Here is a 14232-nt window from a genome sequence, read left to right on the forward strand (position 1 = left end):
GAGGGTGAAATTAGGGTCTATTTTAGAGATGAAAAGGGAATATTGGGCTGGCGGGTAGTGGGCTGGGGTGAATAGAAAGAAAATAGGCCACTAGAAGCACCTGGCCCAAAGCTGTAATGAAACCCTATAGCCTTCTCTTTTTTTTCTTTGTATTTTGCAAGACTAATCAATTTATTTAACAGTCCTAATTCCAACTAATTTATAAAATTAACCTAATGACCTATTTTTCTACAATTAACTAATTCATTTAGCTAACAAATGCATGTAGAGTTACTAATATTTTTTTGGGTATTTTAGTGTTTTACAAATACAATTAATTATGCAATAAAAATCTAAAAATGTAAAAATTAAAAATATTTTTGTATTTTCTTTAGGATTTAAAATACAACTTAAAAATGCATCAAATATGAATGCGTACAAAGCAAACTAAGTAAAAATATAGAAAAATAATTTAAAGCTATTTTTAGATTTCATTGTTGCTGCTGCTGCTGCTGCTCTTTCTTGCTGAGCTTCCTATTACACCAAAGTCAAAATGAAAAAGAAACTAACTAAGCCTATCAGCTACGAGTTACAAGATTCCTATCTATGAGTCTTCTGAAGCTTGATCTTGAGTCTTGAATGGTTCTTCATGCGGACTTTTGATTTGAACCTTGATGCTTGCTAGCTGCAGGTGCTAGTTCTTTCTTCTTCAGCTTTTCGGATCAAGACGGGACATGCAAAGCTTGTGACTTCAGCCATGTCTTGAGCAGTTCACATCTTTCATCGGCTTCTGCATTTTGGATTCACTTCTCTCTTTTTTTCTTTTATTCTGGATTGAGACTTCTTCCTTTGGTCATCTCGGACTGTCAGCTCGCATTCTTGAGGCGAGCTTCTTCTACTTCTAACTTGAATTGAATTCTGAAATGACTTCCCTCATTCTTCTGGTGGGCGCATGCAACTGACTTGAAACGCGAAATGGATTCCCACGTTCTCCAGGTGGGTACTTGATGTTGACTTAACACTTGAAATGAATTCTCTCATTCTCCAAGTGGGCGCCCGATGACTTAAAACTTGAAATAAATTCCCTCGTTCTCCAGGTGGGTGCCTGATGCATAAACTTGAAATAAATTCCCTCGTTCTCCAGGTGGGCGCCTGATGACTTAAAACTTGAAATAAATTCTCTCATTCTCCAGGTGGGCGCCTGATGCTGATTTAAAACTTGAAATAAATTCCCTCATTCTCCAAGTGGGCGCCTGCTGACTTAAAAACTTGCAATAAATTCCCTCATTCTCCAGGTGGGCACCTGCTACTACAGCAAAACGGAAACAATAAAAGAAACTTTTTCTGCCCCAGTTTACACTAGGAAGATTTGTGTAGTGATGAAGAAAGGCCTCAGAAAATTCCTTCCACACGGCTGGAGGAGCGTTCGGACCCCTAGATCTCTCCCAACTATCATACCATAAAATCGCTAAATCCCATAACCGATAAGAAGCCAACTCTACTGCCTCTGTATCACTAGCATGCATAACACGCAATGTACAATGAACCTGATCAATAAATGTTTGCGGGTCCTCCTTGGGGCTTGATCCGGTAAACACTGGAGGGTCTAGATTAATAAAATCACGAACTCCTGCACTAACCGGTTTATCAGCAGCACCGGTATTCTGCCTCTGAGCCTGAGCAGCTACTAAGCTACTCAACAACTGCACTGCACTGCGCATATCGTGGTCTGTAGTGCCAGACGGAGGAACTGGATGTACTGGGTGCCTCCTAATATCCTCTGGAGGAGACAGAGAGGTATGAGACGGCATCTCACTCTGAGGCTCACTTTGGCCTGCTATGGCTGGAGGCACCTGAATGTTACCCTCTCCTACAGCTGTATCAAGCCGTTTACTAATCGCTTGCTTCCTAGTCGAAGGCATCGCTAAAAGAAAACAAGGTGAATATTAGATATGAACACTTACGACTCAACTCTACGCACGATCTAGATTCAGGAAGAAGGTAACAACCCTAGATGTCACGTAGCCTCCTGATTATAAATGTGGCGCGCTACACATCCATAATCAAAACTCTACTAGACACGGCTCATAGACAACCCCTAGGACAGACTTGCTCTGATACCAAGTTTGTCACGACCCAACTGGAGGGTCATGACTAGCACCCGGGCCATACTTGCCGAGCACCAACGTACATTTTATCTAACCTTCCTTATTATCTTTAAGGGCCGACAAGATCAATATAAATGGTAGACATGGATCATGAACATCCAACAATGAAAGATAATGTCATGAACATACATAACATGGGACGACAAGACTGTCAAGAAACTATATATAAGGTACGAGCTACCATGAGTCGACACCTGTCTATGAGCCTCTAAAGGAACATAAGTTCTACAACATTGCCGGAACAGGGCCCCGACATACCCATAATGTCTATAACAAAAATGCATACCAAGACCACGGCAAGTCCGGAGAAGGGATCTCGCCAATAACCGCTGAACTGGACAGCCTACTGTGGTGGGGGAGCTGCGTCTACCCGTCTATCAGGACCTGCAGCACGACATGCAGCGTCCACAAATAAAAGGGACGTCAGTACGAATAAAGTACTGAGTATGTAAGGCAGGAAAGCATAAGTAAGAACAGTAATGTAAACAGGGATAGGGAATATACAACCTGTGACATCTGGGTACCTCTGAGGGCTACTGACATGAAACACATGATACATACATATATATACATAAACTTTTAAAACATACGCCTTTGTGGGCATCACCATCATCATATCGTACCCGGCCGTAATAGGCTCGGTAAAACATACCCGGCCATCATAGGGCTCGGTAGAATCATACCCGGCCACGTGGAGCTCGGTAAAACCCAACTGATCAGTGGTTGCACAATAGGTGCCGTACCCGGCCGACTATAGCGCGGCTCGGTAGAGTAAAATAGATACATATATATGATGCATGCTGGACTCATTGGAATCATATTTTGAACCTTTCGGAGTGACGTAAGGTCGGTATCCTTCGTACACGTTATTAGGATTAACTCTTCATCAAGAATCTTATAAGAATCAGGAACTACCAACAACATTGATAATATAAGAATAAGAGAAGTAACATCAATATCAATCGTTTCATAAGAAGGGAAGCAATGTAAGTACTGCTAGCTTCTAAGAGTAGAGTATCTTTGGGAGCTCGTTCATTACATTATGTACAATCAGAGTCGTGCAAAAGAATGAAGGGGATAGCCTCACATACCTTGTATATACTGCCCAACCTCAAGCTATGCAAATGTCACGACTCCTTAGTCTACAATAAGAGAAATGACACTATCATTATCGTTTAAGCGTCGTAACTATTATGTATCGACCGCAACCTATTTTACGATGAAACGGACAGCACCTCCCCTATTTATATGACTTCACACAAGTCAATACAATCACCAAACAGCCCAAACAACATCATTAATAATCATATTGAGCCTCCCAAAACAGTCCACCAACCAACAACATTACTACCAAGCCTTTCGATATATATTTCACAAGTTCTAGCTTCAACGACTTAACCGCAACTTGGATAATCTTAAATATATATATAGAGTAAGAGGTTCATTACCTTTAAACAGAAATAACAACTCCAATTTGACCTTAATTTTCCACGAAATATCTCTCCAATTCTGCCACAAGAACAAGGAAGCGAAACTAGCAATCAATTCGGGTTTTTCGGCACTAGAATTACTTTAGAAGACTTGAAATCACCTAGGGTTGATATTAAAAACTTGAAGGAGTATTTACAGAACATAAAACACTTAAAACAACCTCCCACACGAGCTGCAACAACACAAAAATCAGCAACAACAAGAAGAACAAGAAACTTACTAGCGCCACGGGATTCCCGACACTTGATTTGTGTTGTTTTCTCTTTGTTTGGGTCTTGGATCATGAGAGAACCTTGAGAGAGTGTTTTTAGGGTTATAAGGTCTGAATATACTGAAAAATAATGACTTAAAACGGGGTTGAGGTATCTTATATATATCCATATGTCTTAAACCGCCTATGTGGGCCCCATAGAGCTTCTTGGCGCACTCTCACGAAAACGCGAATATCTCTCTATTCCGAGATCGTATCGACGAACGGTTTAATGCATTTGAAACTAGACTCATAGATATTCAATTTGATAGGTAGATCACCCCATAATTCCAAGTATATTAGGAGAAAAATGTAGTAACATTTGACCTAAAGTTTAAGTAAAATTATAAACGTAAGTTGCGACAACTTTTATCGACTTTGTTTCATAACTCGCTTGACTTCAAGACTTATGATACGGATATTATATGATTAAAATACATTAAAACATGACCTCTTGGGACAATTAATCACCTTTAGTGTTACCCGAAAATATGGGTTACAACATCCTTGATTCGTTTAACTTCTAATACTTGTTAACCACTCTTATACACCCTTGTATCGTTTAAGACCAATAGGATTAACTTCTTATCATATCAAGATAATATCTTCTTAGATTTACGTCGACTAACTTACGGTGTGATCTAAGGTACGCGAATTTGGGTTGTAACAATTCACCAGACTAGGTTTTCTATCTTAGGAGAAAGATTCATCAGACTAAGATTTTGATCCTAGGAGAAAATTCATTAGACTAGGTTTTCTTATCTTAGGAGAAAGATTCATCAGACTAAGATTTATTATCCTAGGAGAAAAATTCAACAGACTAGGTCTTCTACCTTAGGAGAAAGATTCATTAGACTAAGATTTCGATTGGGAGAAAATCCATCAGACTAGGACTTTTTAATCCTAGGAGGAAAAATGTGAAGAGCAATGACAACATTTTATGCACACTAGCAAGACAGATAAAGGAAAATATTTGAGAAACTTCCCTTTGTCAGCTCCTCTCTTCTTTTTTCTTTTTCTCTCTTTTTTTTTTTTTTTTGTTTTTGAACCAACTTCCTTGCACTGCTTTGTTCCTGTTTCAACAAAGAAAAATTTATCAGTTTTAAAAGTGGCGGTCGGTTTGTGGCCTTGAGTTTTGGGCAGCTTGGCTTTTGCTCGATCACCTTGAGTCGGTTTCAAGAAACTTTTGTGTTGCATCAACCCTGATTGTTTCACCCAGTACCATTTGTATTTGTGGCTCAATCAGCCTTATCCTAACTGGAGATCTTTGGTTGGGTGACATTTTCTAATACCTTGAATGGTTTTTGCTTTTGGAGCAATTTGTCCGTCAGAGAGAATCACAACTGGTAAGTGACTTTTGCACGATGTGCACACTTCATAGTCCTTGTTTTATCCCTGATTAATCGGTACTTAATCGGTACTACAGAGTATCCCTGATTAACCTCGAGGTTATCTTTGCTTGCTTTAGCCAAGTAGGCTGACAAAAGTCTTTTGGGGGGAGCCTTTGCATGAATCCTCAAGACATGTTGATTGTAACAACTGAGTGTGCTGGACAAATTTGCTTTGTGCAACTGAAAAGCTGGTAGCAGATTTTGAAATCTTTTCTTGCTTGTTTTGACAAGGACTAGCTCAGAGTGAAGGACACAATGATGCAAAAAAACAAGTATTAACAAGAAATTCCCCCGTCGGAAGGACAAAAGGAAGAGTTTTTTTTCTTTTTTTTTTCTTCTTATTTTGCGGTAACTAGCCTTAATGATCATGACATGCATTTTGGACTTAACGGTCTGATCTATCAAACTGACCAAATTTTCCCTTTTACCATTCTTATGACTATGAAGTCGGGCTTATTCATGCCAATCCTTTGCATCAGCTTCACGACTCACTATCGACTAGTGGTGCCCCGAGGGATTTTCACCAACAAGCCTCTCTCATTTATTTATCTCTTCTTACCGTTGCCTTACAATGCCCGTGAGGGTTTTCACTAGTAAGACTCTCTCATTTTTCTTTTATTTTTCTTTTTCTTTTGTTTTCTTGTGTGAGCAACTTGACAGTGTTCTATGTCGCGTGACAACTTTTGCTCATTGCATGCTTCTCTTGAAAATCTTGAAGGCATATCAGGAGGTCTTTATTTGGAAGGTTTTTGGATAGGGTTAAAAAGAAGGGTTGACACGAAGGCTCAAAGTAGACTCGAAATGAGGGGTTATAGACTTACAACTCTTGGAATCGACTCTTCAAAAGTGAAATAAAATCTTGGCCCCAGTTTCAGATATTGGGGATTTTTTGGATTTTCTTTTTCTGAATTCTTATTTGGTTGGACCGAACAGTGTAAGGCTGCCTACGTATCTTTTTTTAAAGGAATCAGGTCAAACGTAGTTCATACCTCTAACCTAACCTTTTTTTATCTCTATCTTTTTTTCCATTTCTTTTTTTCTCTCTTTTCTTTTTTTTTTCAAAACAAGTTGTCCCAACTTTTATTTTCTGGGGGCATGAGCTTTTGACTGTTCTTTTTTTTTTTTTTACTTTACTTTCTCAGAGTTGCCCCAGTTTGTACTCTTGGGGCATGGGCTTTTATTTTTATTTTTTACTTTTTTTTGGACTTTTAACTCTAAACTTGATTCCAAAAGAGGGTGGTCGAACAAAATAACACAGGCTCAAAAGGGGTAACAAAGGGTATAAAATGTTTGGGTAGCACAAAAAGGGCCTCCCAGCCTCGAGAACGCCAAACATATTATCTTTTGCGGTTTCAACATTGATGACCATGTTTGTCTTCTTGGTTTGTCGTGGTCGAAAGACACTTTCCATCCCTTAATGTCAAACTTTCCAACAAACTTCAATTGATTCTTTCCCAAACCCGATCTTCAGAATGATTTTAAGGTAAAACTTACTCGAGCTTAATTCCAAAGTGTTTCGACTCTTTGTTCATCCTCAAAAATATCTTTTTTTCGGTTATCCGATTCAAGATTAAATCAATTTTCTAAGATCTAGCTCACAACCCTGAAATAACCCAGATAATAGAAAAAATATCAAAACAAGCTACCAAGATTCCTTCCTAGTGAGGAGGGAATGACTTTTCAATTGCTAAGCTTGACATTTAGTCACAAATTTGCTCATCAGAATTACCATGGCCTTCTCCAATTTCAGTCGGCAAGTTCCCGAGAGGATTCTCATATTCCATGTCACCAGACATCATCCCCACAAAGTGTGCATCATCATGTGCATGTAAAGGATTCTGCGTGATATTCTGGGTGTCATTATCTTGGATCACAATCAGTTTTTCCTGGATCATCCTTTCTATTTCTCTTTTCAAATCCCGACAACTTTCAACATTGTGCCCCTAGGCATTGGAATGGTATTCACACCTTTTAGAAGGGTCAAAGCTTCTTTCACGTGGGTCCATATGATTTGGAGGAATAGGTTCAATCATGTCATAATACTTTAATTTCTCAAACACACTTGCATAGGACTCTCCTATTGGTGTAAAATTATTTTTCAACCTTTGTTCCCCTCTATACCCCTAGCTTGGGTGTGGTTATAACGCACTTGAAAATTTTGTGGAGGATGGTGGAGATTTTGCGGTGCTGGTGCTCGCCTTGTAGGGTGTCTTAGTGGCTGGACAACATACTGAAGTGGAGCAATAGAGTATTGTGGGTTTTGAGGTGGATAATAGTGCTCAGGGGAATCAACGAAAACCTGATGAGGTTGCTCATACCTTCGAGATGTTTTCCTAGGACCTCTTCTCGACCTTATTGTCATCATGGTTTCTTCATCCTTCTCATTCGTTTCACTAAAATCATCATATTCAATCTGGACAACTTGAGTTGCAGCTTTGAAAACTGCTTGACTTATAATTTTGCCTATCTTAAGGCCATTCTCAACTATTTTCCCAATTTTGATTGCTTCCGAGAAGGATTTGCCCACTGCGGACATCATGTTTTGAAAATAATCTGGCTCTTGAGCCTGAAGGAAGAGAGTGATTAGCTCGTGGCCATCCATGGGTGGCTTAACTCTAGCCGCTTGCTCTCTCCATTTAATGACATATTCCCTGAAACTTTCAGTTGGTGTCTTGTTCAGGTTCGAAAGGAAATTGCGGTCTGGGGCGATATCGATGTTGTATTGGAACTGTTTGACAAAGGCCTGGGCCATGTCATCCCAGACATGCCAGTGAGAGGTTTCTTGATCCATAAACCATTCAGAGGCTACCCCTGTCAGGATTTCTCCGAAATAAGCCATTACTAGTTCTTCTTTTCCCTCCACACCTCTTAGTTGATTGCAATACCTTTTCAGGTGGGCTATGGGGTCTCCGTGCGCATCATACTTTTCAAATTTGGGAGTCTTGAAACCGAGTGGCAAACGAACACCGGGGAACATACATAGATCCTTGAAGGCAATACTCTTCTGACCTGCCGACCCTTGTATGTTTTTCAACTTTTGTTCTAAGTTTTTCACTTTTTGGGTCATTTTTTCTTGTGCCATCTTTCGGGTAGGCTTCTCAATCTTTGAAGAAAGATCAAATAGGTATGAGTGATACTCAGGAGAATGGTATTGTTCGTGATGGGTAGCAAATTATGACTCATGACTTTTCTTTTGTACCACTGTTAGTTGTGGGATTGTGAAAAAGGGCATAACAGCAGTGATTGTCTGATTGGTTGTCAATGGCACACTTTGGGAGCGCGCAACAGAAGTGCCAGCTGTAGTCGTACAGTTGGGATAAAGACAGAACCCAAATGGATAGGATCGATCAGACAATGAGACGGGAGTGGTAATAGTCGAGATGGGTGTGAATTTTTGGAAAACATGAGAAAGGGGTGGTCCTTGACCATTGGCTGATGCTTGACACATTTCAGTCATTTGCTGTTTCGGTATTCTATTTTCCTGAACCACAATAGACTCTTGTTGAACCCTCTGACCCTGAGTCTCTTGACCACTCGTAACAGCTTCAATGCCACTTGTCAATGACATTTTTTCTTTGTATTTTGTGTTGCCAGCTTGCCACAAACCGACCACCTCAAACTTCCTTCTATGATTCAAAATAAGAGACATGTTAGAATGGACTCTGTCGGTCCTTATCATCATCATCATTTTTTATTTTATTTTTTTCATTTTCATTTCATTTCATTTTTCATTTTTTTTGGTCGATCGAACATGATATGGGTTGTCTACGTATCATGTGGGAACATGAATCATATCGCGCATAGTTCGGGGAGATCAGAAATAAAGTAAATAAACTAACTCTTTTTGGATTTTGATTTATTTTTATTTTCGAAAGAAAGACTTATAAAGAAGAAAGAAAATATTTTTGGAATTTGATTTGTTTTTTTTTTTCTATTTTTTTTCGAAAGGACTTCTATATAAGAAAGAAAATATTTTTTGGCTTTTGATGTTTTGTTTTTTTTTTTTTGGATTTTTGGGAGAAAGACTTTCTAAAAAAAATGAAGAAAATATTTTTTTTTTGGATTTTGATTTTATTTGTTTTCTTTTTCTAATAAAAGACTCCTACAAATAAAATATTTTTTGGGTTTAAAAAATTTCTTATATTTTTATTTTTTGGGATTTTCTAAAAAAAAGACTCCTAAAGAAGGAATTAAAGAAAAATATTTTTGGATTTTTTAAAAAATGGGGTCTCAAAGGAAGACTTTTCTAAAGGAGGAAGTAAAGAAAAATATTTTTGAATTTTTAAAATTATGGGCCGAACCGATGAAGTTTGCCTATGCATCTCACATCCGGTGAAAATCAGACCCGCGTAGTTCGGTCAGTTTTGACGGAACAGGGGAAACATGAATTTTGAAAATATTGGCTTATTTTCTCTCTTTCTTTTTCGAAATTTCGATAGAGTTTCGAAATGTTTCAAATACCTACCTCACTCTTGTTGTTTTGTTTTCTTGATTTTCTTTCCCTATTCTAGAAGTCGGTCAACATACAACCCAAAGCAAATGAATACACAAGTAGCACGTAATGCATCAGGATGGTCTTTTAATTTGGGTACACCTGTCCTGGACGGACCCAACTCATGTGTTGAGTCCCAAAGTCAAATGCACGTGATGCAAACAAACGTTCCTACTAGGGATCCGGCATGAGGCTATGTTATTCTAAGTTTAAATCCTGGGTGTATTGTTCTAGACCTGGCTTACCCGAGCGGACAACTCGAGCCGAGGGAGGGCAACATATCGGGAACCAAAAGGCCATCCGGCTTTGTAACTGATCTGATCCTCGTTCTAAAATTAGAGATGTGACACTCTGACAGAAAAGAAGCCACGCTAGCGTACGCTTCCCAGAAGATTTAGAAGACTCAGAGAGAAGAAGGGTATTGTAACAGTTTATATACAGTTCACAGAATATCAAAGCGGTAAATGAGCGGCAATTAGCACATTAGGCCGAAACACGTAATATCGGACAATCACAAGAAAGCCAAGCATAACAGTTATTCTAAGCTCGAATTCTGAACCCTGAACCAGAAGTTCTGGGTTCTTGTCCCCAGCAGAGTCGCCAGAGCAGTCACACCTCTTTTTTCCCGAGGGGAGGGGATAAGAGAGTTTTTCTAATTTAAGTGACATAAATCGAAATGGAATTATTTATTTATTCAGAGTCGCCACTTGGAATAATTTATGGTGTCCCAAGTCATCGGTTTATTCTAAATCCTAAATCTAGAAAATTGACTCTTATTTATGGTCTGTGAATACAGAAGACCGAGTAAGTAATTCTGTTAACCCGGGAGAAGGTGTGAGGCACTCCCGACTTTCGTGGTTTTAGCACGGTCGTTCAACTGTAATAATTGGCCTAATTGTCTAATTCAATACATATTTGAAACCTATTGTGTATTTTGAACTTCTAACCGCTTTCAATTAATTTAATCACCTTTTAATGCTTATGGAATTATTGCTGGAACAAGTTACGATGTCGTACACTTGTCGTTTTGGTACATATTGCAAACCGCGCCACGTGAAACGCACCCGCGATTTACAACATGTTCATTTTTATTATTATTTGAAGTTGTGGTCGAGTTGCACGAAATGCACACTTGAATTGGGGTTTACGTCTCATGACCATGCCATGGGAACTGTACTCACGGCCACTATAATTTATTAATCGCGCCTAAAGCGAACTATGATGTTTGAGAGTTGCACTAAGCTATTTTTGAGATTGAATATAGAGTCATCAATTATGGACATGCATTGTGAGTTTTAGCAAATGGTTTTAATTGTCTCGCTCTTTTAACAAGATATCAAATGCAATTCCTTACCTTGTATCCCACGAATTAATGGTTGGCTATATTGTTCTAGATGGAAGCTATGTGAATTGTCTAAGGATAGGAGTCATTAATAACTAATTATGTGTTAAAGGAAAGTTTGTGATTAGTTCAAACTTAAATCTGTTTTTGTCACTAAAGGATTGCTCAAACAAAAGAACCTAACATGGAAAAAGTATTGTAAAAAAAAAACTTCTTTCAAAAGCAAATCTACAGCTATCCATGATATACCAAAGCTAACCAAATCTGTTATTGAACAACAAATGACTAAGGCGACAATAAATTCATGGCTCAATCAAACGGGGCTGAGTATGTCAGTACAATATTCATGCCTAAACAAAGGATTTCAACATCATAAAAGCAATTACATAGAAAATCCCTTTTTAAACAATGATAAAAATACTTTAATTCTGCCAAATATGGAATGGACCATACGCAGGTAGGATCCCTGAGCAAACAAACCTTAACTATCTCTAAATTCCAGCAACCAATTTCTCAAAAAATGACACAAATAACATAACAGAACCGTAAATCAAAGCTTGCAAGAAATTTAACATTTTTTTATTTTTTCAGTAACAAATACAAGCAAATACAGATTTAGGAATATGTACCTAGTGCCTGAGTCAGAAATTGAAACGGCCAAAATCGAGCAGAAATGAAGACGACAAGACCCAGAAAAAGCAGCCACAGATTCAACAATCAACCAGCAATTTTGGAGAGTTTAAACACTCTTAAAATCCCAGAAACCAACAAGCCAATCAATTGAAATCCCTTTTTTTTTTTTCGAAATTTCCAGATCTGAAAGCTTTTGAAAGAGGCAAAGTTCTTCGTTTTTCTATGTTAGTTTAGGTCTGTGAATTATGGGTATGCAGAATAGTTGAGTGAGAGATGAGTGAGGTTAGAGAGGGGGATTTTGGAGGCGGTCCGTTCTTTTCAGTGTTGAGAATCAAAGGGGAGGGTGAAATTAGGGTCTATTTTAGAGATGAAGAGGGAATATTGGACTGGCAGGTAGTGGGCTGGGGTGAATGGAAAGAAAATGGGCCACTAGAAGCACCTAACCCAAAGCTGTAATGAAATCCCATAGCCTTCTCTTTTCTTTCTTTGTATTTTGCAAGATTAATCAATTTATTTAACAGTCCTAATTCCAACTAATTTATAAAATTTACCTAATGACCTATTTTTCTATAATTAACTAATTCATTTAGCTAACAAATGCATGTAGAGTTACTAATATTTTTTTTGGTATTTTAGTGTTTTACAAATGCAATTAATTATGAAATAAAAATCTAAAAATGTAAAAATTAAAAATATTTTTGTATTTTCTTTAGGATTTAAAATGCAACTTAAAAATGCATCAAACATGAATACGTACAAAGAAAACTAAGTAAAAATATAGAAAAATAATTTAAAGCTATGTTTTGGATTTTTTAGGAGTAATTTTATATTAGGGCAAAAATTAGGTGCTCACAGCTGCCCCTCTTTGCTCGGAAACATAAAAATTTTCGGGCAAAGATAAAGTGAGCAATTTCGAGCAATTTTTGCCCTTTTGGATACTCCATGGGAAGCATTTTTTGAAAAGTTTGACCGAACCTTGCTTTGGAGGTTGCCTACATATCCTTGGCTATAAAGGAATCAGGTCAGTGTAGTTCTGGATGTTTTGGTAGCTGGGACTACCGAGGCGCTGTGATTTCACTGTTGTTATTGTTGCTGCTGCTGCTCTTTCTTGCTGAGCTCCCTATTACACCAAAGTCAAAATGAAAAAGAAACTAACTAAGCCTATCAGCTACGAGTTACAAGATTCCTATCTATGAGTCTTCTGAAGTTTGATCTTGAGTCTTGAATGGTTCTTCATACGGACTTTTGATTTGAACCTTGATGCTTGCTAGCTGCAGGTGCTAGTTCTTTCTTCTTCAGCTTTTCGGATCAAGACGGGACATGCAAAGCTTGTGACTTCAGCCATGTCTTGAGCAGTTCACATCTTTCATCGGCTTCTGCATTTTGGATTCACTTCTCTTTTTTTTCCTTTTATTCTGGATTGAGACTTCTTCCTTTGGTCATCTCGGACTGTCAGCTCGCATTCTTGAGGCGAGCTTCTTCTACTTCTAACTTGAATTAAATTCTAAAATGATTTTTCTCGTTCTTCAGGTGGGCGCCTGCAACTGACTTGAAACTTGAAATGGATTCCCACGTTCTCTAGGTGGGTACCTGATGTTGACTTAACACTTGAAATGAATTCTCTCATTATCCAAGTGGGCACCTGATGAATTAAAACTTGAAATAAATTTTCTCGTTCTCCAGGTGGGCGCCTGATGCATAAACTTGAAATAAATTCCCTCGTTCTCTAGGTGGGCGCCTGATGACTTAAAACTTGAAATAAATTCCCTCATTCTCCAGGTGGGCGCCTGATACTGACTTAAAACTTGAAATTAATTCCCTCATTCTCCAAGTGGGCGTCTGCTGACTTAAAAACTTGCAATAAATTCCCTCATTCTCCAGGTGGGCACCTGCTACTACAGCAAAATGGAAACAACAAAAGAAACTTTTTCTGCCCCAGTTTACACTAGGAAGATTTGTGAGTTATTAGCAGAACTATAAATTACCTATGCTATTGATGAAGGATGCAATGATGAGAGTAAAATTGAAGACTCGACTAGGATGTGCGTCTCCTAAAGAAATAAAAATCTGAAAAACCTAAACTAGGAAGTGCGTCTCCTAAATTTGAGATTGAGCTTGCGGAAAACTATAAACTAAGCTTGACTAAACTAAAAACTGACCCTATTCTCCAGGCGGGACCCCTGATTTCAAGAAAACTAAAGATTGATAACTTAAGAAAACTGAAAATTGGCCCTTTTTTAAAAAAAAAAAAAAAAAATCCAAACTTCCCTTTTTTTTTAACTTATTATCCTTGAAGAAAATTCATCAGACTAGGTTTTAATCTTAGGAGAAAGATTCATCAGACTAAAATTTTGATCCTAGAAAAATATTCATCAGACTAGGTCTTTTTTTTTTGTTGGTATTTTAGGAGAAAGATTCATCAGAATAAGATTTCTATCCTAGGAGAAAGTTCATCAGACTAGGTTTTCAATCTTAGGAAAAAGATT

At 38.1% G+C, this 14232-nt stretch overlaps 1 long non-coding RNA gene across 1 annotated transcript; it reads right to left on the minus strand.

Annotated features, from left to right (window-relative positions):
* Positions 1-693: 693 nt before the first annotated feature.
* On the minus strand, positions 694-14232 carry LOC104117280 (uncharacterized). Its single transcript, XR_011409673.1, has 3 exons — positions 11743-14232; positions 2434-2531; positions 694-1282 (listed from the first exon to the last, which is right to left on the minus strand). It is a non-coding gene; the product is annotated as an uncharacterized lncRNA (long non-coding RNA).

Source organism: Nicotiana tomentosiformis, chromosome 7, assembly GCF_000390325.3.
Source record: "Nicotiana tomentosiformis chromosome 7, ASM39032v3, whole genome shotgun sequence".
NCBI lineage: Eukaryota > Viridiplantae > Streptophyta > Magnoliopsida > Solanales > Solanaceae > Nicotiana > Nicotiana tomentosiformis.